The sequence below is a fragment of the Aedes albopictus genome, chromosome 2, assembly GCF_035046485.1.
Source record: "Aedes albopictus strain Foshan chromosome 2, AalbF5, whole genome shotgun sequence".
In the NCBI taxonomy this organism is placed as follows: Eukaryota; Metazoa; Arthropoda; class Insecta; order Diptera; family Culicidae; genus Aedes; species Aedes albopictus.
The window spans coordinates 190167932-190195135 of record NC_085137.1 but is presented as its reverse complement, the minus strand read 5'-3'; the positions used below and the strand labels follow the sequence as shown (position 1 = coordinate 190195135).

The 27204-nt window shown below is 38.1% G+C and overlaps 1 protein-coding gene and 2 long non-coding RNA genes across 4 annotated transcripts in view; 1 reads left to right on the top strand and 2 right to left on the bottom strand.

The window, feature by feature from the left end:
- The window catches only part of LOC115263708 (uncharacterized), a 33995-nt gene extending 9198 nt beyond the window's left edge, over positions 1 to 24797 (top strand). Inside the window, exons 3-4 of one of the 2 annotated variants that reach the window (XR_009997582.1) lie at positions 23101 to 23563; positions 23622 to 24797. This is a non-coding gene — a long non-coding RNA (uncharacterized LOC115263708). Of the gene's footprint in view, positions 1 to 20532; positions 23564 to 23621 lie in introns of those variants that run through there. The other variant, XR_009997581.1, reaches the window with a different exon arrangement.
- The window catches only part of LOC109408115 (uncharacterized), a 228702-nt gene that overhangs the window by 124433 nt on the left and 77065 nt on the right, over positions 1 to 27204 (bottom strand). The gene's annotated exons all lie outside the window — the stretch shown is intronic.
- On the bottom strand, positions 24718 to 25759 carry LOC134287843 (uncharacterized). Its single transcript, XR_009997583.1, has 2 exons — positions 25570 to 25759; positions 24718 to 25305 (listed from the first exon to the last, which is right to left on the bottom strand). It is a non-coding gene; the product is annotated as an uncharacterized LOC134287843 (long non-coding RNA).

Below are 27204 nucleotides of genomic sequence, written 5' to 3'. Positions count from 1 at the left end.
ATCCCATAAGATTCACAATTTGAACTGAATTCACTCTCGGGTGATATGTGCATCCTAAGCTTATCTCAAGCTTAGGAAAACACTAGATCCCATAAGATTCACAATTTGAACTGAATTCACTCTCGGATGATATGTGCATCCTAAGCTTATCTCGGGCTTAGGAAAACACTAGATCCCATAAGATTCACAATTTGAACTGAATTCTGTCTCGGGTGATATGTGCATCCTAAGCTTATCTCGGGCTTAGGAAAACACTAGATCCCATAAGATTCACAATTTGAACTGAATTCACTCTCGGGTGATATGTGCATCCTAAGCTTATCTCAAGCTTAGGAAAACACTAGATCCCATAAGATTCACAATTTGAACTGAATTCACTCTCGGATGATATGTGCATCCTAAGCTTATCTCGGGCTTAGGAAAACACTAGATCCCATAAGATTCACAATTTGAACTGAATTCACTCTCGGATGATATGTGCATCCTAAGCTTATCTCAAGCTTAGGAAAACACTAGATCCCATAAGATTCACAATTTGAACTGAATTCACTCTCGAGTGATATGTGCATCCTAAGCTTATCTCGGGCTTAGGAAAACACTAGATCCCATAAGATTCACAATTTGAACTAAATTCACTCTCGGATGATATGTGCATCCTAAGCTTATCTCAAGCTTAGGAAAACACTAGATCCCATAAGATTCACAATTTGAACTGAATTCACTCTCGGATGATATGTGCATCCTAAGCTTATCTCGGGCTTAGGAAAACACTAGATCCCATAAGATTCACAATTTGAACTGAATTCACTCTCGGATGATATGTGCATCCTAAGCTTATCTCGGGCTTAGGAAAACACTAGATCCCATAAGATTCACAATTTGAACTGAATTCTGTCTCGGGTGATATGTGCATCCTAAGCTTATCTCGGGCTTAGGAAAACACTAGATCCCATAAGATTCACAATTTGAACTGAATTCACTCTCGGGTGATATGTGCATCCTAAGCTTATCTCAAGCTTAGGAAAACACTAGATCCCATAAGATTCACAATTTGAACTGAATTCACTCTCGAGTGATATGTGCATCCTAAGCTTATCTCGGGCTTAGGAAAACACTAGATCCCATAAGATTCACAATTTGAACTGAATTCACTCTCGGGTGATATGTGCATCCTAAGCTTATCTCGGGCTTAGGAAAACACTAGATCCCATAAGATTCACAATTTGAACTGAATTCACTCTCGAGTGATATGTGCATCCTAAGCTTATCTCGGGCTTAGGAAAACACTAGATCCCATAAGATTCACAATTTGAACTGAATTCACTCTCGGATGATATGTGCATCCTAAGCTTATCTCGGGCTTAGGAAAACACTAGATCCCATAAGATTCACAATTTGAACTGAATTCTGTCTCGGGTGATATGTGCATCCTAAGCTTATCTCGGGCTTAGGAAAACACTAGATCCCATAAGATTCACAATTTGAACTGAATTCACTCTCGGGTGATATGTGCATCCTAAGCTTATCTCAAGCTTAGGAAAACACTAGATCCCATAAGATTCACAATTTGAACTGAATTCACTCTCGAGTGATATGTGCATCCTAAGCTTATCTCGGGCTTAGGAAAACACTAGATCCCATAAGATTCACAATTTGAACTGAATTCACTCTCGGGTGATATGTGCATCCTAAGCTTATCTCGGGCTTAGGAAAACACTAGATCCCATAAGATTCACAATTTGAACTGAATTCACTCTCGGGTGATATGTGCATCCTAAGCTTATCTCAAGCTTAGGAAAACACTAGATCCCATAAGATTCACAATTTGAACTGAATTCACTCTCGAGTGATATGTGCATCCTAAGCTTATCTCGGGCTTAGGAAAACACTAGATCCCATAAGATTCACAATTTGAACTGAATTCACTCTCGGGTGATATGTGCATCCTAAGCTTATCTCGGGCTTAGGAAAACACTAGATCCCATAAGATTCACAATTTGAACTGAATTCACTCTCGAGTGATATGTGCATCCTAAGCTTATCTCGGGCTTAGGAAAACACTAGATCCCATAAGATTCACAATTTGAACTGAATTCACTCTCGGATGATATGTGCATCCTAAGCTTATCTCGGGCTTAGGAAAACACTAGATTCCATAAGATTCACAATTTGAACTGAATTCTGTCTCGGGTGATATGTGCATCCTGAGCTTATCTCGGGCTTAGGAAAACACTAGATCCCATAAGATTCACAATTTGAACTAAATTCACTCTCGGATGATATGTGCATCCTAAGCTTATCTCGGGCTTAGGAAAACACTAGATCCCATAAGATTCACAATTTGAACTGAATTCACTCTCGGGTGATATGTGCATCCTAAGCTTATCTCAAGCTTAGGAAAACACTAGATCCCATAAGATTCACAATTTGAACTGAATTCACTCTCGAGTGATATGTGCATCCTAAGCTTATCTCGGGCTTAGGAAAACACTAGATCCCATAAGATTCACAATTTGAACTGAATTCACTCTCGAGTGATATGTGCATCCTAAGCATATCTCAAGCTTAGGAAAACACTAGATCCCATAAGATTCACAATTTGAACTAAATTCACTCTCGGATGATATGTGCATCCTAAGCTTATCTCGGGCTTAGGAAAACACTAGATCCCATAAGATTCACAATTTGAACTGAATTCACTCTCGAGTGATATGTGCATCCTAAGCTTATCTCGGGCTTAGGAAAACACTAGATCCCATAAGATTCACAATTTGAACTGAATTCACTCTCGAGTGATATGTGCATCCTAAGCTTATCTCGGGCTTAGGAAAACACTAGATCCCATAAGATTCACAATTTGAACTGAATTCATTCTCGGATGATATGTGCATCCTAAGCTTATCTCAAGCTTAGGAAAACACTAGATCCCATTAGATTCACAATTTGAACTGAATTCACTCTCGAGTGATATGTGCATCCTAAGCTTATCTCGGGCTTAGGAAAACACTAGATCCCATAAGATTCACAATTTGAACTGAATTCACTCTCGGATGATATGTGCATCCTAAGCTTATCTCAAGCTTAGGAAAACACTAGATCCCATAAGATTCACAATTTGAACTGAATTCACTCTCGAGTGATATGTGCATCCTAAGCTTATCTCGGGCTTAGGAAAACACTAGATCCCATAAGATTCACAATTTGAACTAAATTCACTCTCGGATGATATGTGCATCCTAAGCTTATCTCGGGCTTAGGAAAACACTAGATCCCATAAGATTCACAATTTGAACTGAATTCACTCTCGGGTGATATGTGCATCCTAAGCTTATCTCAAGCTTAGGAAAACACTAGATCCCATAAGATTCACAATTTGAACTGAATTCACTCTCGAGTGATATGTGCATCCTAAGCTTATCTCGGGCTTAGGAAAACACTAGATCCCATAAGATTCACAATTTGAACTGAATTCACTCTCGAGTGATATGTGCATCCTAAGCTTATCTCAAGCTTAGGAAAACACTAGATCCCATAAGATTCACAATTTGAACTGAATTCATTCTCGGATGATATGTGCATCCTAAGCTTATCTCAAGCTTAGGAAAACACTAGATCCCATAAGATTCACAATTTGAACTGAATTCACTCTCGAGTGATATGTGCATCCTAAGCTTATCTCGGGCTTAGGAAAACACTAGATCCCATAAGATTCACAATTTGAACTGAATTCACTCTCGGATGATATGTGCATCCTAAGCTTATCTCAAGCTTAGGAAAACACTAGATCCCATAAGATTCACAATTTGAACTGAATTCACTCTCGAGTGATATGTGCATCCTAAGCTTATCTCGGGCTTAGGAAAACACTAGATCCCATAAGATTCACAATTTGAACTGAATTCACTCTCGAGTGATATGTGCATCCTAAGCTTATCTCAAGCTTAGGAAAACACTAGATCCCATAAGATTCACAATTTGAACTGAATTCACTCTCGGATGATATGTGCATCCTAAGCTTATCTCGGGCTTAGGAAAACACTAGATCCCATAAGATTCACAATTTGAACTGAATTCACTCTCGGGTGATATGTGCATCCTAAGCTTATCTCAAGCTTAGGAAAACACTAGATCCCATAAGATTCACAATTTGAACTGAATTCACTCTCGGATGATATGTGCATCCTAAGCTTATCTCGGGCTTAGGAAAACACTAGATCCCATAAGATTCACAATTTGAACTGAATTCACTCTCGGATGATATGTGCATCCTAAGCTTATCTCGGGCTTAGGAAAACACTAGATCCCATAAGATTCACAATTTGAACTGAATTCTGTCTCGGGTGATATGTGCATCCTGAGCTTATCTCGGGCTTAGGAAAACACTAGATCCCATAAGATTCACAATTTGAACTAAATTCACTCTCGGATGATATGTGCATCCTAAGCTTATCTCAAGCTTAGGAAAACACTAGATCCCATAAGATTCACAATTTGAACTGAATTCACTCTCGGATGATATGTGCATCCTAAGCTTATCTCGGGCTTAGGAAAACACTAGATCCCATAAGATTCACAATTTGAACTGAATTCACTCTCGGATGATATGTGCATCCTAAGCTTATCTCGGGCTTAGGAAAACACTAGATCCCATAAGATTCACAATTTGAACTGAATTCACTCTCGGATGATATGTGCATCCTAAGCTTATCTCGGGCTTAGGAAAACACTAGATCCCATAAGATTCACAATTTGAACTGAATTCACTCTCGAGTGATATGTGCATCCTAAGCTTATCTCGGGCTTAGGAAAACACTAGATCCCATAGGATTCACAATTTGAACTGAATTCACTCTCGGGTGATATGTGCATCCTAAGCTTATCTCAAGCTTAGGAAAACACTAGATCCCATAAGATTCACAATTTGAACTGAATTCACTCTCGAGTGATATGTGCATCCTAAGCTTATCTCGGGCTTAGGAAAACACTAGATCCCATAAGATTCACGATTTGAACTGAATTCACTCTCGGGTGATATGTGCATCCTAAGCTTATCTCAAGCTTAGGAAAACACTAGATCCCATAAGATTCACAATTTGAACTGAATTCACTCTCGGGTGATATGTGCATCCTAAGCTTATCTCAAGCTTAGGAAAACACTAGATCCCATAAGATTCACAATTTGAACTGAATTCACTCTCGAGTGATATGTGCATCCTAAGCTTATCTCGGGCTTAGGAAAACACTAGATCCCATAAGATTCACAATTTGAACTGAATTCACTCTCGGGTGATATGTGCATCCTAAGCTTATCTCAAGCTTAGGAAAACACTAGATCCCATAAGATTCACAATTTGAACTGAATTCACTCTCGAGTGATATGTGCATCCTAAGCTTATCTCGGGCTTAGGAAAACACTAGATCCCATAAGATTCACGATTTGAACTGAATTCACTCTCGGGTGATATGTGCATCCTAAGCTTATCTCAAGCTTAGGAAAACACTAGATCCCATAAGATTCACAATTTGAACTGAATTCACTCTCGGGTGATATGTGCATCCTAAGCTTATCTCAAGCTTAGGAAAACACTAGATCCCATAAGATTCACAATTTGAACTGAATTCACTCTCGAGTGATATGTGCATCCTAAGCTTATCTCGGGCTTAGGAAAACACTAGATCCCATAAGATTCACAATTTGAACTGAATTCACTCTCGGGTGATATGTGCATCCTAAGCTTATCTCAAGCTTAGGAAAACACTAGATCCCATAAGATTCACAATTTGAACTGAATTCACTCTCGAGTGATATGTGCATCCTAAGCTTATCTCGGGCTTAGGAAAACACTAGATCCCATAAGATTCACAATTTGAACTGAATTCACTCTCGGATGATATGTGCATCCTAAGCTTATCTCAAGCTTAGGAAAACACTAGATCCCATAAGATTCACAATTTGAACTGAATTCACTCTCGAGTGATATGTGCATCCTAAGCTTATCTCGGGCTTAGGAAAACACTAGATCCCATAAGATTCACAATTTGAACTGAATTCACTCTCGGGTGATATGTGCATCCTAAGCTTATCTCAAGCTTAGGAAAACACTAGATCCCATAAGATTCACAATTTGAACTGAATTCACTCTCGGATGATATGTGCATCCTAAGCTTATCTCAAGCTTAGGAAAACACTAGATCCCATAAGATTCACAATTTGAACTGAATTCACTCTCGAGTGATATGTGCATCCTAAGCTTATCTCGGGCTTAGGAAAACACTAGATCCCATAAGATTCACAATTTGAACTGAATTCACTCTCGAGTGATATGTGCATCCTAAGCTTATCTCAAGCTTAGGAAAACACTAGATCCCATAAGATTCACAATTTGAACTGAATTCACTCTCGGATGATATGTGCATCCTAAGCTTATCTCGGGCTTAGGAAAACACTAGATCCCATAAGATTCACAATTTGAACTGAATTCACTCTCGGATGATATGTGCATCCTAAGCTTATCTCAAGCTTAGGAAAACACTAGATCCCATAAGATTCACAATTTGAACTGAATTCACTCTCGAGTGATATGTGCATCCTAAGCTTATCTCGGGCTTAGGAAAACACTAGATCCCATAAGATTCACAATTTGAACTGAATTCACTCTCGGATGATATGTGCATCCTAAGCTTATCTCAAGCTTAGGAAAACACTAGATCCCATAAGATTCACAATTTGAACTGAATTCACTCTCGGATGATATGTGCATCCTAAGCTTATCTCGGGCTTAGGAAAACACTAGATCCCATAAGATTCACAATTTGAACTGAATTCACTCTCGGATGATATGTGCATCCTAAGCTTATCTCGGCTTAGGAAAACACTAGATCCCATAAGATTCACAATTTGAACTGAATTCTGTCTCGGGTGATATGTGCATCCTAAGCTTATCTCGGGCTTAGGAAAACACTAGATCCCATAAGATTCACAATTTGAACTGAATTCACTCTCGGGTGATATGTGCATCCTAAGCTTATCTCAAGCTTAGGAAAACACTAGATCCCATAAGATTCACAATTTGAACTGAATTCACTCTCGGATGATATGTGCATCCTAAGCTTATCTCGGGCTTAGGAAAACACTAGATCCCATAAGATTCACAATTTGAACTGAATTCACTCTCGGATGATATGTGCATCCTAAGCTTATCTCAAGCTTAGGAAAACACTAGATCCCATAAGATTCACAATTTGAACTGAATTCACTCTCGAGTGATATGTGCATCCTAAGCTTATCTCGGGCTTAGGAAAACACTAGATCCCATAAGATTCACAATTTGAACTGAATTCACTCTCGAGTGATATGTGCATCCTAAGCTTATCTTCGGGCTTAGGAAAACACTAGATCCCATAAGATTCACAATTTGAACTGAATTCACTCTCGGATGATATGTGCATCCTAAGCTTATCTCAAGCTTAGGAAAACACTAGATCCCATAAGATTCACAATTTGAACTGAATTCACTCTCGAGTGATATGTGCATCCTAAGCTTATCTCGGGCTTAGGAAAACACTAGATCCCATAAGATTCACAATTTGAACTGAATTCACTCTCGGGTGATATGTGCATCCTAAGCTTATCTCGGGCTTAGGAAAACACTAGATCCCATAAGATTCACAATTTGAACTGAATTCACTCTCGAGTGAGATATGTGCATCCTAAGCTTATCTCGGGCTTAGGAAAACACTAGATCCCATAAGATTCACAATTTGAACTGAATTCATTCTCGGATGATATGTGCATCCTAAGCTTATCTCAAGCTTAGGAAAACACTAGATCCCATAAGATTCACAATTTGAACTGAATTCACTCTCGAGTGATATGTGCATCCTAAGCTTATCTCGGGCTTAGGAAAACACTAGATCCCATAAGATTCACAATTTGAACTGAATTCACTCTCGGATGATATGTGCATCCTAAGCTTATCTCAAGCTTAGGAAAACACTAGATCCCATAAGATTCACAATTTGAACTGAATTCACTCTCGAGTGATATGTGCATCCTAAGCTTATCTCGGGCTTAGGAAAACACTAGATCCCATAAGATTCACAATTTGAACTGAATTCACTCTCGAGTGATATGTGCATCCTAAGCTTATCTCAAGCTTAGGAAAACACTAGATCCCATAAGATTCACAATTTGAACTGAATTCACTCTCGGATGATATGTGCATCCTAAGCTTATCTCGGGCTTAGGAAAACACTAGATCCCATAAGATTCACAATTTGAACTGAATTCACTCTCGGGTGATATGTGCATCCTAAGCTTATCTCAAGCTTAGGAAAACACTAGATCCCATAAGATTCACAATTTGAACTGAATTCACTCTCGGATGATATGTGCATCCTAAGCTTATCTCGGGCTTAGGAAAACACTAGATCCCATAAGATTCACAATTTGAACTGAATTCACTCTCGGATGATATGTGCATCCTAAGCTTATCTCAAGCTTAGGAAAACACTAGATCCCATAAGATTCACAATTTGAACTGAATTCACTCTCGAGTGATATGTGCATCCTAAGCTTATCTCGGGCTTAGGAAAACACTAGATCCCATAAGATTCACAATTTGAACTGAATTCACTCTCGGGTGATATGTGCATCCTAAGCTTATCTCAAGCTTAGGAAAACACTAGATCCCATAAGATTCACAATTTGAACTGAATTCACTCTCGGATGATATGTGCATCCTAAGCTTATCTCGGGCTTAGGAAAACACTAGATCCCATAAGATTCACAATTTGAACTGAATTCACTCTCGGATGATATGTGCATCCTAAGCTTATCTCGGGCTTAGGAAAACACTAGATCCCATAAGATTCACAATTTGAACTGAATTCACTCTCGGATGATATGTGCATCCTAAGCTTATCTCGGGCTTAGGAAAACACTAGATCCCATAAGATTCACAATTTGAACTGAATTCACTCTCGGGTGATATGTGCATCCTAAGCTTATCTCGGGCTTAGGAAAACACTAGATCCCATAAGATTCACAATTTGAACTGAATTCACTCTCGGATGATATGTGCATCCTAAGCTTATCTCAAGCTTAGGAAAACACTAGATCCCATAAGATTCACAATTTGAACTGAATTCACTCTCGAGTGATATGTGCATCCTAAGCATATCTCGGGCTTAGGAAAACACTAGATCCCATAAGATTCACAATTTGAACTGAATTCACTCTCGAGTGATATGTGCATCCTAAGCTTATCTCGGGCTTAGGAAAACACTAGATCCCATAAGATTCACAATTTGAACTGAATTCACTCTCGGATGATATGTGCATCCTAAGCTTATCTCAAGCTTAGGAAAACACTAGATCCCATAAGATTCACAATTTGAACTGAATTCACTCTCGAGTGATATGTGCATCCTAAGCTTATCTCGGGCTTAGGAAAACACTAGATCCCATAAGATTCACAATTTGAACTGAATTCACTCTCGGGTGATATGTGCATCCTAAGCTTATCTCGGGCTTAGGAAAACACTAGATCCCATAAGATTCACAATTTGAACTGAATTCACTCTCGAGTGATATGTGCATCCTAAGCTTATCTCGGGCTTAGGAAAACACTAGATCCCATAAGATTCACAATTTGAACTGAATTCACTCTCGGGTGATATGTACATCCTAAGCTTATCTCGGGCTTAGGAAAACACTAGATCCCATAAGATTCACAATTTGAACTGAATTCACTCTCGAGTGATATGTGCATCCTAAGCTTATCTCGGGCTTAGGAAAACACTAGATCCCATAAGATTCACAATTTGAACTGAATTCACTCTCGGATGATATGTGCATCCTAAGCTTATCTCAAGCTTAGGAAAACACTAGATCCCATAAGATTCACAATTTGAACTGAATTCACTCTCGGATGATATGTGCATCCTAAGCTTATCTCAAGCTTAGGAAAACACTAGATCCCATAAGATTCACAATTTGAACTGAATTCACTCTCGAGTGATATGTGCATCCTAAGCTTATCTCAAGCTTAGGAAAACACTAGATCCCATAAGATTCACAATTTGAACTGAATTCACTCTCGGATGATATGTGCATCCTAAGCTTATCTCGGGCTTAGGAAAACACTAGATCCCATAAGATTCACAATTTGAACTGAATTCACTCTCGAGTGATATGTGCATCCTAAGCTTATCTCAAGCTTAGGAAAACACTAGATCCCATAAGATTCACAATTTGAACTGAATTCACTCTCGGATGATATGTGCATCCTAAGCTTATCTCGGGCTTAGGAAAACACTAGATCCCATAAGATTCACAATTTGAACTGAATTCACTCTCGAGTGATATGTGCATCCTAAGCTTATCTCGGGCTTAGGAAAACACTAGATCCCATAAGATTCACAATTTGAACTGAATTCACTCTCGAGTGATATGTGCATCCTAAGCTTATCTCAAGCTTAGGAAAACACTAGATCCCATAAGATTCACAATTTGAACTGAATTCACTCTCGGATGATATGTGCATCCTAAGCTTATCTCAAGCTTAGGAAAACACTAGATCCCATAAGATTCACAATTTGAACTGAATTCACTCTCGAGTGATATGTGCATCCTAAGCTTATCTCAAGCTTAGGAAAACACTAGATCCCATAAGATTCACAATTTGAACTGAATTCACTCTCGAGTGATATGTGCATCCTAAGCTTATCTCGGGCTTAGGAAAACACTAGATCCCATAAGATTCACAATTTGAACTGAATTCACTCTCGGGTGATATGTGCATCCTAAGCTTATCTCGGGCTTAGGAAAACACTAGATCCCATAAGATTCACAATTTGAACTGAATTCACTCTCGAGTGATATGTGCATCCTAAGCTTATCTCGGGCTTAGGAAAACACTAGATCCCATAAGATTCACAATTTGAACTGAATTCACTCTCGGGTGATATGTGCATCCTAAGCTTATCTCGGGCTTAGGAAAACACTAGATCCCATAAGATTCACAATTTGAACTGAATTCACTCTCGAGTGATATGTGCATCCTAAGCTTATCTCGGGCTTAGGAAAACACTAGATCCCATAAGATTCACAATTTGAACTGAATTCACTCTCGGATGATATGTGCATCCTAAGCTTATCTCAAGCTTAGGAAAACACTAGATCCCATAAGATTCACAATTTGAACGAATTCACTCTCGGATGATATGTGCATCCTAAGCTTATCTCAAGCTTAGGAAAACACTAGATCCCATAAGATTCACAATTTGAACTGAATTCACTCTCGGATGATATGTGCATCCTAAGCTTATCTCGGGCTTAGGAAAACACTAGATCCCATAAGATTCACAATTTGAACTGAATTCACTCTCGGATGATATGTGCATCCTAAGCTTATCTCAAGCTTAGGAAAACACTAGATCCCATAAGATTCACAATTTGAACTGAATTCACTCTCGAGTGATATGTGCATCCTAAGCTTATCTCGGGCTTAGGAAAACACTAGATCCCATAAGATTCACAATTTGAACTGAATTCACTCTCGAGTGATATGTGCATCCTAAGCTTATCTCAAGCTTAGGAAAACACTAGATCCCATAAGATTCACAATTTGAACTGAATTCACTCTCGAGTGATATGTGCATCCTAAGCTTATCTCGGGCTTAGGAAAACACTAGATCCCATAAGATTCACAATTTGAACTGAATTCACTCTCGGATGATATGTGCATCCTAAGCTTATCTCAAGCTTAGGAAAACACTAGATCCCATAAGATTCACAATTTGAACTGAATTCACTCTCGGATGATATGTGCATCCTAAGCTTATCTCAAGCTTAGGAAAACACTAGATCCCATAAGATTCACAATTTGAACTGAATTCACTCTCGAGTGATATGTGCATCCTAAGCTTATCTCGGGCTTAGGAAAACACTAGATCCCATAAGATTCACAATTTGAACTGAATTCACTCTCGGATGATATGTGCATCCTAAGCTTATCTCAAGCTTAGGAAAACACTAGATCCCATAAGATTCACAATTTGAACTGAATTCACTCTCGAGTGATATGTGCATCCTAAGCTTATCTCGGGCTTAGGAAAACACTAGATCCCATAAGATTCACAATTTGAACTGAATTCACTCTCGAGTGATATGTGCATCCTAAGCTTATCTCAAGCTTAGGAAAACACTAGATCCCATAAGATTCACAATTTGAACTGAATTCACTCTCGAGTGATATGTGCATCCTAAGCTTATCTCAAGCTTAGGAAAACACTAGATCCCATAAGATTCACAATTTGAACTGAATTCACTCTCGGATGATATGTGCATCCTAAGCTTATCTCGGGCTTAGGAAAACACTAGATCCCATAAGATTCACAATTTGAACTGAATTCACTCTCGGATGATATGTGCATCCTAAGCTTATCTCAAGCTTAGGAAAACACTAGATCCCATAAGATTCACAATTTGAACTGAATTCACTCTCGAGTGATATGTGCATCCTAAGCTTATCTCGGGCTTAGGAAAACACTAGATCCCATAAGATTCACAATTTGAACTGAATTCACTCTCGGGTGATATGTGCATCCTAAGCTTATCTCGGGCTTAGGAAAACACTAGATCCCATAAGATTCACAATTTGAACTGAATTCACTCTCGAGTGATATGTGCATCCTAAGCTTATCTCAAGCTTAGGAAAACACTAGATCCCATAAGATTCACAATTTGAACTGAATTCACTCTCGGATGATATGTGCATCCTAAGCTTATCTCGGGCTTAGGAAAACACTAGATCCCATAAGATTCACAATTTGAACTGAATTCACTCTCGGATGATATGTGCATCCTAAGCTTATCTCGGGCTTAGGAAAACACTAGATCCCATAAGATTCACAATTTGAACTGAATTCACTCTCGGGTGATATGTGCATCCTAAGCTTATCTCAAGCTTAGGAAAACACTAGATCCCATAAGATTCACAATTTGAACTGAATTCACTCTCGAGTGATATGTGCATCCTAAGCTTATCTCGGGCTTAGGAAAACACTAGATCCCATAAGATTCACAATTTGAACTGAATTCACTCTCGGGTGATATGTGCATCCTAAGCTTATCTCGGGCTTAGGAAAACACTAGATCCCATAAGATTCACAATTTGAACTGAATTCACTCTCGAGTGATATGTGCATCCTAAGCTTATCTCAAGCTTAGGAAAACACTAGATCCCATAAGATTCACAATTTGAACTGAATTCACTCTCGGATGATATGTGCATCCTAAGCTTATCTCGGGCTTAGGAAAACACTAGATCCCATAAGATTCACAATTTGAACTGAATTCACTCTCGAGTGATATGTGCATCCTAAGCTTATCTCAAGCTTAGGAAAACACTAGATCCCATAAGATTCACAATTTGAACTGAATTCACTCTCGAGTGATATGTGCATCCTAAGCTTATCTCAAGCTTAGGAAAACACTAGATCCCATAAGATTCACAATTTGAACTGAATTCACTCTCGAGTGATATGTGCATCCTAAGCTTATCTCAAGCTTAGGAAAACACTAGATCCCATAAGATTCACAATTTGAACTGAATTCACTCTCGAGTGATATGTGCATCCTAAGCTTATCTCGGGCTTAGGAAAACACTAGATCCCATAAGATTCACAATTTGAACTGAATTCACTCTCGGGTGATATGTGCATCCTAAGCTTATCTCGGGCTTAGGAAAACACTAGATCCCATAAGATTCACAATTTGAACTGAATTCACTCTCGAGTGATATGTGCATCCTAAGCTTATCTCGGGCTTAGGAAAACACTAGATCCCATAAGATTCACAATTTGAACTGAATTCACTCTCGGGTGATATGTGCATCCTAAGCTTATCTCGGGCTTAGGAAAACACTAGATCCCATAAGATTCACAATTTGAACTGAATTCACTCTCGAGTGATATGTGCATCCTAAGCTTATCTCGGGCTTAGGAAAACACTAGATCCCATAAGATTCACAATTTGAACTGAATTCACTCTCGAGTGATATGTGCATCCTAAGCTTATCTCAAGCTTAGGAAAACACTAGATCCCATAAGATTCACAATTTGAACTGAATTCACTCTCGGATGATATGTGCATCCTAAGCTTATCTCAAGCTTAGGAAAACACTAGATCCCATAAGATTCACAATTTGAACTGAATTCACTCTCGGATGATATGTGCATCCTAAGCTTATCTCGGGCTTAGGAAAACACTAGATCCCATAAGATTCACAATTTGAACTGAATTCACTCTCGGATGATATGTGCATCCTAAGCTTATCTCAAGCTTAGGAAAACACTAGATCCCATAAGATTCACAATTTGAACTGAATTCACTCTCGAGTGATATGTGCATCCTAAGCTTATCTCGGGCTTAGGAAAACACTAGATCCCATAAGATTCACAATTTGAACTGAATTCACTCTCGGATGATATGTGCATCCTAAGCTTATCTCAAGCTTAGGAAAACACTAGATCCCATAAGATTCACAATTTGAACTGAATTCACTCTCGGATGATATGTGCATCCTAAGCTTATCTCAAGCTTAGGAAAACACTAGATCCCATAAGATTCACAATTTGAACTGAATTCACTCTCGGATGATATGTGCATCCTAAGCTTATCTCAAGCTTAGGAAAACACTAGATCCCATAAGATTCACAATTTGAACTGAATTCACTCTCGAGTGATATGTGCATCCTAAGCTTATCTCGGGCTTAGGAAAACACTAGATCCCATAAGATTCACAATTTGAACTGAATTCACTCTCGAGTGATATGTGCATCCTAAGCTTATCTCAAGCTTAGGAAAACACTAGATCCCATAAGATTCACAATTTGAACTGAATTCACTCTCGGATGATATGTGCATCCTAAGCTTATCTCGGGCTTAGGAAAACACTAGATCCCATAAGATTCACAATTTGAACTGAATTCACTCTCGAGTGATATGTGCATCCTAAGCTTATCTCGGGCTTAGGAAAACACTAGATCCCATAAGATTCACAATTTGAACTGAATTCACTCTCGAGTGATATGTGCATCCTAAGCTTATCTCGGGCTTAGGAAAACACTAGATCCCATAAGATTCACAATTTGAACTGAATTCACTCTCGAGTGATATGTGCATCCTAAGCTTATCTCAAGCTTAGGAAAACACTAGATCCCATAAGATTCACAATTTGAACTGAATTCACTCTCGAGTGATATGTGCATCCTAAGCTTATCTCAAGCTTAGGAAAACACTAGATCCCATAAGATTCACAATTTGAACTGAATTCACTCTCGAGTGATATGTGCATCCTAAGCTTATCTCAAGCTTAGGAAAACACTAGATCCCATAAGATTCACAATTTGAACTGAATTCACTCTCGGATGATATGTGCATCCTAAGCTTATCTCGGGCTTAGGAAAACACTAGATCCCATAAGATTCACAATTTGAACTGAATTCACTCTCGGGTGATATGTGCATCCTAAGCTTATCTCGGGCTTAGGAAAACACTAGATCCCATAAGATTCACAATTTGAACTGAATTCACTCTCGAGTGATATGTGCATCCTAAGCTTATCTCGGGCTTAGGAAAACACTAGATCCCATAAGATTCACAATTTGAACTGAATTCACTCTCGGATGATATGTGCATCCTAAGCTTATCTCAAGCTTAGGAAAACACTAGATCCCATAAGATTCACAATTTGAACTGAATTCACTCTCGGATGATATGTGCATCCTAAGCTTATCTCAAGCTTAGGAAAACACTAGATCCCATAAGATTCACAATTTGAACTGAATTCACTCTCGGATGATATGTGCATCCTAAGCTTATCTCGGGCTTAGGAAAACACTAGATCCCATAAGATTCACAATTTGAACTGAATTCACTCTCGGGTGATATGTGCATCCTAAGCTTATCTCGGGCTTAGGAAAACACTAGATCCCATAAGATTCACAATTTGAACTGAATTCACTCTCGGGTGATATGTGCATCCTAAGCTTATCTCGGGCTTAGGAAAACACTAGATCCCATAAGATTCACAATTTGAACTGAATTCACTCTCGAGTGATATGTGCATCCTAAGCTTATCTCAAGCTTAGGAAAACACTAGATCCCATAAGATTCACAATTTGAACTGAATTCACTCTCGGATGATATGTGCATCCTAAGCTTATCTCGGGCTTAGGAAAACACTAGATCCCATAAGATTCACAATTTGAACTGAATTCACTCTCGGGTGATATGTGCATCCTAAGCTTATCTCGGGCTTAGGAAAACACTAGATCCCATAAGATTCACAATTTGAACTGAATTCACTCTCGAGTGATATGTGCATCCTAAGCTTATCTCGGGCTTAGGAAAACACTAGATCCCATAAGATTCACAATTTGAACTGAATTCACTCTCGGATGATATGTGCATCCTAAGCTTATCTCAAGCTTAGGAAAACACTAGATCCCATAAGATTCACAATTTGAACTGAATTCACTCTCGGATGATATGTGCATCCTAAGCTTATCTCAAGCTTAGGAAAACACTAGATCCCATAAGATTCACAATTTGAACTGAATTCACTCTCGGATGATATGTGCATCCTAAGCTTATCTCGGGCTTAGGAAAACACTAGATCCCATAAGATTCACAATTTGAACTGAATTCACTCTCGGGTGATATGTGCATCCTAAGCTTATCTCGGGCTTAGGAAAACACTAGATCCCATAAGATTCACAATTTGAACTGAATTCACTCTCGGGTGATATGTGCATCCTAAGCTTATCTCGGGCTTAGGAAAACACTAGATCCCATAAGATTCACAATTTGAACTGAATTCACTCTCGAGTGATATGTGCATCCTAAGCTTATCTCAAGCTTAGGAAAACACTAGATCCCATAAGATTCACAATTTGAACTGAATTCACTCTCGGATGATATGTGCATCCTAAGCTTATCTCGGGCTTAGGAAAACACTAGATCCCATAAGATTCACAATTTGAACTGAATTCACTCTCGGATGATATGTGCATCCTAAGCTTATCTCGGGCTTAGGAAAACACTAGATCCCATAAGATTCACAATTTGAACTGAATTCACTCTCGGGTGATATGTGCATCCTAAGCTTATCTCGGGCTTAGGAAAACACTAGATCCCATAAGATTCACAATTTGAACTGAATTCACTCTCGGGTGATATGTGCATCCTAAGCTTATCTCGGGCTTAGGAAAACACTAGATCCCAGATTTCAGATTCGTTCTGAGCTTAATGTTGTCGTTTATTATTTAAAGTCACCTAAGTGTATTTGATGCTTGGGTGTGAATTAAATTTTATTTCAGATTAGTTCTGAGCTTAATGTTGTCGTTCATCATTTGATGTCACCTAAGTGTATTTGATGCTTGGGTGTGAATTAAATTTTATTTCAGATTCGTTCTGAGCTTAATGTTGTCGTTCATCATTTGATGTCACCTAAGTGTATTTGATGCTTGGGTGTGAATTAAATTTTATTTCAAATTCGCTCTGAGCTTAATGTTGTCGTTCATCATTTGATGTCACCTAAGTGTATTTGATGCTTGGGTGTGAACTACATTTTATTTCAGATTCGTTCTGAGCTTAATGTTGTCGTTCATCATTTGATGTCACCTAAGTGTATTTGATGCTTGGGTGTAATCTAGACTTTATTTTCAGATTCGTTCTGAGCTTAATGTTGTCGTTCATCATTTGGTGTCACCTAAGTGTATTTGACGCTTAGGTGTGATCTAGATTTTATTTTCAGATTCGTTCTGAGATTAATGTTGTCGTTCATCATTTGATGTCACCTAAGTGTATTTGATGCTTGGGTGTGAACTACATTTTATTTCAGATTCGTTCTGAGCTTAATGTTGTCGTTTATCATTTGATGTCACCTAAGTGTATTTGATGCTTGGGTGTGAACTACATTTTATTTCAGATTCGTTCTGAGCTTAATGTTGTCGTTTATCATTTGATGTCACCTAAGTGTATTTGATGCTTGGGTGTAATCTAGACTTTATTTTCAGATTCGTTCTGAGCTTAATGTTGTCGTTCATCATTTGGTGTCACCTAAGTGTATTTGACGCTTAGGTGTGATCTAGACTTTATTTTCAGATTCGTTCTGAGCTTAATGTTGTCGTTCATCATTTGATGTCACCTAAGTGTATTTGATGCTTGGGTGTGAACTACATTTTATTTCAGATTCGTTCTGAGCTTAATGTTGTCGTTTATCATTTGATGTCACCTAAGTGTATTTGATGCTTGGGTGTAATCTAGACTTTATTTTCAGATTCGTTCTGAGCTTAATGTTGTCGTTCATCATTTGGTGTCACCTAAGTGTATTTGACGCTTAGGTGTGATCTAGACTTTATTTTCAGATTCGTTCTGAGCTTAATGTTGTCGTTCATCATTTGATGTCACCTAAGTGTATTTGATGCTTGGGTGTGAACTACATTTTATTTCAGATTCGTTCTGAGCTTAATGTTGTCGTTTATCATTTGATGTCACATAAGTGTATTTGATGCTTGGGTGTAATCTAGACTTTATTTTCAGATTCGTTCTGAGCTTAATGTTGTCGTTCATCATTTGGTGTCACCTAAGTGTATTTGACGCTTAGGTGTGATCTAGACTTTATTTTCAGATTCGTTCTGAGCTTAATGTTGTCGTTCATCATTTGATGTCACCTAAGTGTATTTGACGCTTAGGTGTGATCTAGACTTTATTTTCAGATTCGTTCTGAGCTTAATGTTGTCGTTCATCATTTGATGTCACCTAAGTGTATTTGACGCTTAGGTGTGATCTAGACTTTATTTTCAGATTCGTTCTGAGCTTAATGTTGTCGTTCATCATTTGATGTCACCTAAGTGTATTTGACGCTTAGGTGTGATCTAGACTTTATTTTCAGATTCGTTCTGAGCTTAATGTTGTCGTTCATCATTTGATGTCACCTAAGTGTATTTGATGCTTGGGTGTGAACTACATTTTATTTCAGATTCGTTCTGAGCTTAATGTTGTCGTTTATCATTTGATGTCACCTAAGTGTATTTGATGATTGGGTGTGAATTAAATTTTATTTCAGATTCGTTCTGAGCTTAATGTTGTCGTTTATCATTTGATGTCACCTAAGTGTATTTGATGCTTGGGTGTGAATTAAATTTTATTTCAGATTCGTTCTGAGCTTAATGTTGTCGTTCATCATTTGATGTCACCTAAGTGTATTTGATGCTTGGGTGTAATCTAGACTTTATTTTCAGATTCGTTCTGAGCTTAATGTTGTCGTTCATCATTTGGTGTCACCTAAGTGTATTTGACGCTTAGGTGTGATCTAGACTTTATTTTCAGATTCGTTCTGAGCTTAATGTTGTCGTTCATCATTTGATGTCACCTAAGTGTATTTGATGCTTGGGTGTGAATTAAATTTTATTTCAGATTCGTTCTGAGCTTAATGTTGTCGTTCATCATTTGATGTCACCTAAGTGTATTTGATGGTTGGGTGTGAACTACATTTTATTTCAGATTCGTTCTGAGCTTAATGTTGTCGTTTATCATTTGATGTCACCTAAGTGTATTTGATGCTTGGGTGTGAATTAAATTTTATTTCAGATTCGTTCTGAGCTTAATGTTGTCGTTCATCATTTGATGTCACCTAAGTGTATTTGATGCTTGGGTGTAATCTAGACTTTATTTTCAGATTCGTTCTGAGCTTAATGTTGTCGTTCATCATTTGGTGTCACCTAAGTGTATTTGACGCTTAGGTGTGATCTAGACTTTATTTTCAGATTCGTTCTGAGCTTAATGTTGTCGTTCATCATTTGATGTCACCTAAGTGTATTTGATGCTTGGGTGTGAATTAAATTTTATTTCAGATTCGTTCTGAGCTTAATGTTGTCGTTCATCATCTGATGTCACCTAAGTGGTTCATATGATGCACAATTTAAACTGAATGCACTCTCGGGTGATTTGTGTATCCTAAGCTCATCTTTGAATTAGGAGTATACTAGATCCCATAGGATGCACAATTTAAACTGAATGCACTCTCGGATGATTTGTGTATCCTAAGCTAATTTCGAACTTAGGAGTATGTTAGATCCCATATGATCCATAATTTGAACTGAATGCATCCTCGGGTGATTTGTGTATCTTAAGCTCATCTTGGACTTAGGAGTATACTAGATCCTATAAGATGCACAATTTAAACGGAATGCACTCTAGGTTGATTTGTGTATCGTAAGCTCATCTTGGACTTACGAGTATACTAGATCCTATATGATGCACAATTTAAACTGAATGCACTCTCGGATGATTTGTGTATCCTAAGCTAATTTCGAACTTAGGAATATATTAGATCCCATATGATGCACAATTTAAACTGAATGCACTCTTGGGTGATTTGTGTATCCTAAGCTCATCTCGGGCTTAGGAATATACTAGATCCCATATGATGCACAATTTAAACTGAATGCACTCTCGGATGATTTGTGTAGCTCATCTCGGGCTTAGGAATATACTAGATCCCTTATGATCCACAATTTGAACTGAATGCACTCTAGGATGATTTGTGTATTCTAAGCTCATCTTGGACTTAGGAGTATACTAGATCCTATTAGATGCACAATTTAAACTGAATGCACTCTTAGGTGATTTATGTATCCTAAGCTCATCTTGGGCTTAGGAATATACTAGATCCCATATGATGCACAATTTAAACTGAATGCACTCTTAGGTGATTTGTGTATCCTAAGCTCATCTCGGGCTTAGGAATGTACTAGATCCTACATTGAGTCCTACACTGAAAAAATCGTTTTAAAAAATTCAAAGTCGATTTTCAAAAAAAAAAACACCATCTTCGATTTCGATAAAATTTTGTGTCAAGATAGGTAATTATGTTCCCTATCAACCAGATGGGCACTTTTAAGGAAAAAAAGTTTTTCTAACAAAAACTTCTTCATGTCCAAACGATTTTTTTTTTCAGTGTCTTTTGTTATCAAAAACTAAACCAGTGAAGGTCGTAATCATTTCAGAATCCAATGAAACATAATTTGTTAAGAGATTTTGTCTCATTTATTCAAGGAGATTTTGTCTTATTCATTCGATCAATTAAATTTTTATATTCAAATAAATACTTTATTACAAATGGTTTCTCTTTGGAAATGGTGATTTTCGTCCTAAATCGTATTTGGAGTTAGCAGCTCCCTCTCAGATTACAATAAAACTTTCTGAATATGTAAACCTTGACTAGATAAGCCACTTTACATACTTAGTTTCATCAAAATTCATCTAGACTGTCTTTTGAAAAGGGCTAACTTTTTTTTCGATTTTTTTGCAAATGCGTTTAGTAAAAAACATGACTACTATTACAAAAAACTGACTGAAAAAAAAATCATTTTTAAAATTCAAAGTCGATTCAAAAATAAACACCATTTTTTTAGGCACACTTTTTTTCTTAAAAGTGCCCGTCTTGTGGTGTATGGACGGTTGGTGGTGAACATAATTACCGTAAACCGGGGTCAAATTATCTCCGGGCCGAAATTGATGATTTTCAGTAAGATTGAGCATACTTTTCATAGTTTCTTCAAATGAATCGTGCTGTAGGAATCGAGTACAAAACGATATTTGCAGGGAAACTATTTAAAGTATGCTATATCTAACCGAAAAACGTCTGATCAATTTCGACCCGAAGATCAATTTGACCCCGGTTTACGGTACCTATCTTGAGACGAAATTTCATCGATATCAAAAATGTGTTTTTTTAATCGAAATTGTATTATTTTAAAATTATTTGTTTCAGTGTAGGGCACAATCAGGATGTTTTCAATACTATTTCTTAGAAATATTTTGTGATAGTCACCCAAACAAAATTTATTTTTAGGAGTTGTTATTTTTTCATTGAATGCATTTGAAACAAGTCGATAAAAAGGTGCGACAAGGATACATTTTTAATAAAGTAAGTATTTATGTAAATAAAATAAAAGAAAACCTTTCCAAATGATTGAATAAATGAGACAAAATCTATAACAAAATGTGGTTCATTGGATTTTGGGGGGATACTTACCATCACTGATTAAGTTTTTAATAACAAAAGACACCAAAAAATCCTTTTGACACAAAAAAGTTTTTGTTAGAAAAACTGCTTTTACTTAAAAGTACCCATAATTACTTATCTTGGGGCAATTTTTCATCGAAAACGAAAATGTTTTTTTTGTAAACCGACTTTGATTTTTTTTTTCAAATGATTTTTTCATTGTAGGGCTCAATTTGGTTTTCTTTCATTTTTTTTTTATTTTGAATTATTTTGTGAAAATCACCCATGGTCCACTGCACGAATTTATGCTGGCCTGTTTACTCTCACCGCAAATTTGACGTTTGAGCGGTGCCGACACACATTTGGACATGAACATTTGTCAGAAAAACTTTTTTTTTCTTAAAAATGCCCATCTTGTAGTGTACCTATGGACGGTTGGTAGGGAGCATATTTACCTATCTGGAGACAAAATTTCATCGATATCAAAGATGGTGTGTTTTTTTTTTGTAAATAGACTTTGAATTTTTAAAAACGATTTTTAAGGGCTCAATTTGGAATTTTTTCAATATTTTTTCTTGAAACTTAACGTATTTAGTGACAATCACTCATACAACACTTTCTTGTAGGAGTAGTCATTTTTTTATTAAACACATTTGAAAAAATATAGGTAAAAAAAGTTTAGCCCTTTTCAAAAGATAGTCTAGATAATTTTTGAAGAAACTAAGTATGCAAAGTGGCTTATCCAGTCAAGGTCTACACACCCAGAAAGTTTCATTATAATCTGAGTTGGCGCGAAATCCGTCTATACTAGATCCCATATGATGCACAATTTGAACTGAATGCATCCTCGGGTGATTTGTGTATCCTATGCTGATTTCAGGCTTGGGAGTACACAAGAACCCATATAATGCATACTGGTAATTAATTGCACCCCAAGCTTATTTCGGGCTCGGGAAAATCATCTTAATTACAATATCGTTCAACGGCCTTTAAATATCATTACCGTTTACTATTTCAGAGCTCAACTTCAGAATCTGCCACGACATTCTGGAACTAGTAGAATCCCCACAAACACGTAGCCCTGTTCAAAGGTCTGCACAAGGTAGAACGCATCACCAAAGGCGCGGTAATGATCGGTAGGATCGAAGGACAGTTTCTACAGGACCGTACGTATTACGACGGATTCGACGGTTCCGCCGAAAACTAACAATCCACTGGAAGTTGGAATAGTACCGCAGGGAAACCGAAGCATCAAACACGAGAAGAACGGGAAATGTTTATTTGAAGCACATCTCGGTCAGCATTTAATTATTTTTTTGGAAGCAAAAACACAGCGCCATCATCAAGCTTGCAGGAAAAGATAGAACTAAAATAGTGGTACAAGTATGCCTTGCTTTTGGTTGTTGCGGTTGTTATTAACTTGCAAGTCGCTTGGTAGGAATAGAGCCGCTCAGAGCTCTAATGAGGTCTTTTACGTACAGGTACGAATTTATTTACTTCAATTTTGAGCAATTTTAACTTTCCCCTTGCATTTTCTAGGTATTCTTGGTTTCGCTGAGCCTGGAAGAAGGCCAAGGAGCATTCAGCCCCGCCGTGATGTTCTTGTTTACGACGTCCGTATCGTTACGTTCGTCAAATCGTAATTCGATCGGAATCCCGATTCGTGACGAGGAATGAGACTGTGTTAAGGAATCGGTGCATATCCATATTGCCAACCTGTGCCAACTATGTCCATGGAATTTCGGATGACGATTTGTCCTGACGACCTGTCCTGCTAGGGATTTCCAGTTAGCCTAGTGGTTAAAACTATAGGCGCCAATTCGGAGACGGCGGGTTCGATTCCCGTTCCAGTCGGGAAAATTTTCTCGACTCCCTGGGCATAGTGTATCATTGTACTTGTCTCACAATGTACAAATTCATGCAATGGCAGGCAAAGGAAGCCCTTCAATTAATAACTGTGGAACTGCTCAAAGAACACTAAGTTGAAGCGAGGAGCGAGGCAGGCCAAGTCCCAGTGGGGACGTCGAGCCATAAAGAAGAAGAAGAAGAAGATTTGTCCTGGTTGAACTATACACTAATTTGCACCATCTGAAGGAAAAATTAGGATCCGTTCCGAGACCTTCGAGGACACCGGGCTCAGCTTGTATTCTGATCTTTCGGATGCTCATTACTTTGGACGAATGATTCCACTATACTAATGGTGTGGAACTCCAAATAAAGTTATGATTATGAACATAAAGTTAGTATTTTTTGGATATATTTACATTCAATAAATTTCTGTTAACCGGTGAGCGCCATCGTCTCATCACTGGTTAGGCGGTGAAATTGATCGCTCATGAGTGAACTGATCTTACTCGCTTCAGTAAATGTCATTAAGCTCTGGGTGGGTGGGCAAGAACTACACCATTCGAATACCGTCAGATTCGGGCCGTTGTCTCTCAAATATCACATAGCAATGACCTATGTCATTGGCACTTCAGAAATCACTTCAAATGCAAAACCCCACATGAACCGTAACTCGACTCTTTCAGCATAGCACTCCGTTCTCATGCAATAATACTTGCGTACACATAAATTACTTAGACTGCTGCCAAGTGCATCACGCAACAAGCGTTGGTGCCTTATTCGCTTATACTTTCTCTCTCTCTCTCTCTCTCTCTCTCTCTCTCTCTCTCTCTCTCTCTCTCTCTCTCTCTCTCTCTCTCTCTCTCTCTCTCACCTCCCACTAGGATAAGTATTGTGTAGAGAACAAATCTATGTATGTAGAATTAAGTGATTTTTAAACTTGTAGATTGAAATAAAGACAGTTTTTATTTAACAGTAGACTCGAGCAGTTGATATCTGGAAAGATATCACAATGCTTTGCAATAAGCTATTAATATTGGCTGATAACCAGAATTATGGTAAAAAATTTCTTTTGACATTATTTTATTCTGATGATTTCTTATAATAAAATGCTAAAAATCCATGCTATGACTAATTTGATGATACTTTTTAATTCGTTTATTATGAAGTACCTTTTATCAGGTTTACAAACAGGATGAAGTATATTCTAACGGATTATGAAGTTGTTTGGGCAAAATACATCATAAAAGTAGTATAACGGAGGGGTGCTCATCTTGCCCCGTCCTACCCTAGTTTTCAAAGATGTTGTAGGTCCTTTAAGAACTTCCGCGAGTGATGTACAAGCGTGATCAATAGGTTGTTATTATATTATTGAGACCTAGGGGCAAGACACTGTGCAAACGAGAGCAACTCTGAGAGATTCTGAGTTACTCTTTTTATCGATGATCGACGAAATTTGTTGAAATACATCCCTAAAACTGCAATTTTCATTCAGCACATGCAACACTTTGCAGTTTGACATTGGTGCCAGATCACACTTTGGCACAAATGGGAAAAATTCTGAGGAACTGTGAGGAATTCTGAGCAACACCTCGAGCTCAGATTTGCTCTCGTTAGATCTGTCTCGCCCCTAGATTGAGACGATGCAACAACCTACAGGTCAATGGAAGATTTTCCTGTAGATGTGCTGATTACGCAAGATGTCCTCCTTGAGATCCTCCAAAAAATTTCGTGAATATAGGCCTTTAGATCTACAATCGTGATCAATGGGTTATTATATTAATGATGCGATGCAACATCCTACAGGTCCGTGGAAGATAGTTTTTTTTTGAGTAGCCATTTTAAAAGATGATCTAGAGGTATCCAAGAACTCTCGCGAATACAGGCCTTTACGTATACTCATTTTTGGCCATCTCAGACCCCCCTCCCCCCTCGTACACTTTTGTCCATACAAAATTTTCGAAATTTGTATGGAGCGTAGACTTTGGCCAGATCCACAACACCCCCCCCCCCCTAAAGTGTCTACGTTGTTTATGGACAGACCCTGATTTAGATTTCCAAAGATATTCTATGGCCTCCAAGTACGCTCGCAATTATAGCGTAATTAAGTGGATTGTTATTACACTACTGAAGCGATGGGTCATTCTACAGGCCCATGAACGTTACCGGATGAAATAAATTATTTTTTTGTTTACTCTGATCTTTTTTGCCAACATACTTAAATAAATTGAATTTGTGTACTATGCTTGTCTTAGACCGTTCGCAATGCTGTTTTATTTTGTATGGCGAGTTTCAAAATTTTTAAAACTCGCCATACAAAATAAAACAGCATTGCGAACGGCCTAAAGTTTACAACCATCAGAATAAATCTTATGAATCCCATTGCAACTCTACATAGATTAGGTTCACTCTTTAAGGACAAACTTGTTAGAACCCCAAAATGTTTGTTTCTGGAGATTTGTGCGTTTGAAGTTTTGATGCACTGTTAAAGCGGGATGTCAAGACGTTTGTTCTTAAACCAAGCCTTAGGCCGTTCGCAATGCTGTTTTATTTTGTATGGCGAGTTTTAAAAATTTTAAAACTCGCCATACAAAATAAAACAGCATTGCGAATGGTCTTAAACCCTTTGAGTTATAGGCATTAACATCTAAAAGGCTCTGGCAGCATCCTTTTATTACATAACGCTCAAATCGACGTTTTTCGACCCCCCTCTCCCCTCCGTAATGCTTTTTTGTATGAAAATCTTTTTTGTAAGGGCCGTAAAGCTTGGCCGTACTCGCCCCCTCCCCCTGGAGCGTTACGTTATTTATGAACGGCGGCTAATACCGAAACAGTAGAATAAGAAAAGGTCATTGGTTACCCTTGTAGATCAGACGACCTTCACTCGCGGAAGTTCTTGGAGGACCTAGAACATCGTTGAAAATTAGTTCTTCACAGAACAATGCTCCAGTTATGATGGTGCACCGTGTCAGTAATGTAACAACAATCCATGGATTACGCTTGTAGATCTCAAGGCCTTTACTCTCGTCCTTGGATGACCTAGAATATCTTTGTAAATTTGTTCTTTAAAGAACAATGCTCAATGGGTCTGTATGTATTGCACTGTATCATTTATGTAACAATCTGTTGATTACGCTTGTAGATCTTGATGCCTACTGGCCTGGCCTGGCGTACTTTTGTTGATTATGTCTTGTCTTAAATGTGATGTTGAACAAATAAATGTATCAGTTGACAGCCTATACTCGTAGCCTTCGGACGCGTTTACCGGTCTCCCGTG